This window comes from Octopus bimaculoides, chromosome 21, assembly GCF_001194135.2.
Source record: "Octopus bimaculoides isolate UCB-OBI-ISO-001 chromosome 21, ASM119413v2, whole genome shotgun sequence".
NCBI classification, from domain to species: domain Eukaryota; kingdom Metazoa; phylum Mollusca; class Cephalopoda; order Octopoda; family Octopodidae; genus Octopus; species Octopus bimaculoides.
The window spans coordinates 3371378-3373885 of NC_069001.1; the positions used below are offsets into that span (position 1 = coordinate 3371378).

The window sequence follows — 2508 nt, forward strand, 5'->3', positions numbered from 1 at the left end:
GATTTGTTTGACTAAAACCCTTCAAGGTTTTGATTGACTAAATGCCTCCAGCATGGCCGCAGTCAAATGCCTGAAGCAAGTAAAAGAAAAAAGAATTGTTGTTTATATTTTGAATTACATGTATATGGGGGCACCAAATTCTATTCAGTACTTAAAACTTCTGTGGGTCTTAATCTGGCCCTGCACATATACATATATGTACAATAAACTTTTTCCAGTTTCCTTCTACCAAATCCACTTTCAAGGCTTTGGCCTGCCTGGAGCTATAGTGAAAGACATTTGCCTGTGGTACTGCACAATGGAATTGAACCCAAAATGGTTGGGAAGAAAGCTTCTTAAACACACAACCATGCCTGAAGTTAATGCGAGTATTGAAAGCATTAGTATTGTACTCTTTTATCTTCTTAAAATGTTTTCATCTCAAATGATAAACATAAATATATGTTGTTTGCATGTGGATGACATTTTCATTCTTGGAATTATTAATGCAACAGCCTTTTGAATTTTATAGAAATGCTCTTTTGAGATTTCTTACTGTTTTTCTCAATGTTTTCAATTCAAATAAAACCAAGTACATAAATAGAAGTGTATAAATAAAATATATTTTGTTTACATTTGACATGCTCAAATATATTTCGTTTACATTTAAAGTGCATGAATATATTTCATTTGCATTTGAAGTGTGCAAATATATCTTGTTTGCATATGAAGTGCATCTTTCAAATATTTCTTTTATCTTTTACTAGTTTTAGTCATAGGACAGAGGCCATTCTAGAGCACAGCCCTGAAGGGTTTAAAAATCAACAAAACTGAACGCGATACATGTTTTTAAGTCAAGTACTTATTTCAGTGGTCTCTTTCATTGAATTGATGAAGTAATGGGGAACATAAATCCACTTCAGTTGTCAAATGGGGTACAAGCTCAAACACAGATACACGTTGGTTGTGTGGTAAGAAGTTGGCTTCCCAACCACATGGTTCTGGGTTCAGTCCCATTGTGCAGTACCTTGGCTAAGTGTCTTCTACTATAGCCTCAAGCTGACCAAAAGCCTTGTGAGTGGACCTGGTAGATGGAAACTGAAAGAAGCATGTCATATATATGTGTGTGTGCGTATGTGGGAGGGAGAAACATCTTATTTAAAAGTATTTTGAACTACAATATCAATAGGTAAGTTGATGGTCTACACTTCTGCAGGTACATAGAAAATTAAAGAACCATTGAAATTAATACATTGCTCTCAACTCAGTGACATCTACATCTTCTCCAATATAATCGACCATACCCTCTTCCAAAGTTGTAGTCTTGTGCCTATAATTAGAAATCATTGTTTCGTTGAATGAGTAAAATGTCAGACAAAGTCTCAAGTCATTTTATTGCACCTTTATATTCTGAGCTCAATTCCCACCAGTACTCAACCTTGCCTTTCATCTTTCCTAGACTGATAAATTAATTACTAGTCACTACAGTGGCATTGTTCCTATGTTAGAAAGCATCACTCAGTAAAATCATCTGATATCAAATTTTCAAGAATATGAGACAAGAGAGAGCGAGGGAGACAGAGTGAAGGAAAGAGAGAGAGAGAGAATGAGGGAGAGAAAGAGAAGAGAGGAGGGAGAGAGCCACCATCCATATAAATAAAAAGTTAAAGAGAATTTCTAATACGTATAACCTAACCAGGAAATGATCCATTGTAATACTATGGCATTCTAGATAGTATATTTATTAATAACAACCTGCAGCTTTAAGCAGCATTATTAATGGCTGACTCTTGCAATTAATGTAACAACAGCGACGCAAAGGGAATAATTGTCGTTTAGAAAATTGCCAGATAGAACTGTCATTGAGACGAGGCTTTTAAGTGCTTTTCCATTAACTAGTATGCTGTAATATAATATTACTAGCACAGTCAGTATTGTTGCAAAATGATGAATTTTATTAAAGATAGAAAATGGCCATCCATTCAAAAACAATGGAAGTGACTATTGATAAATTTCTTACCTAAAGGCTTTGCACTTTTTTCGTAAATATGATGCTCGTTTTTATGTCAATAAAACTGTTAGATAACGTGAAGATTCATGTACCTACAACTTTGTTTCTTCATAACTTTCTGATAAAAGATATTTTTTCGCAGTGAAATTTTGCAGAGATATGTTTCCAAGGGTGTAGATTACAGGAGGAAAAAATAAAAGTTGTCAAAGAGGGGATAAACTCAGTAAAGCTAGCAGCCATACAACAGCTGGGAGTGAGAGAAAACTGGTGTCAGAGAAAAACTATTGTTCCACCGTGGGAAAAGTTCTGTTGCAGTGTTAATTTAAATTTGGCTATGGTGGATTGAATCCACTTCATGCATGCAAGATCCACTACACACACACATATATATATTGGTTGGTGTTGGAAGGGTATCCAGCTGTAGAAACATTGCCAGATCAGATTGGAGCCTGGTGCAGTTGCTGGCTCTCCAGACCTCAGTCAAACCATCCAACCCATGCCAACATGGAAAACGGACG

General features: G+C 35.6%; 1 protein-coding gene across 1 annotated transcript in view; it reads right to left on the reverse strand.

Moving 5' to 3' along the window:
• The window catches only part of LOC106873177 (uncharacterized), a 49830-nt gene that overhangs the window by 36635 nt on the left and 10687 nt on the right, over nt 1–2508 (reverse strand). The gene's annotated exons all lie outside the window — the stretch shown is intronic.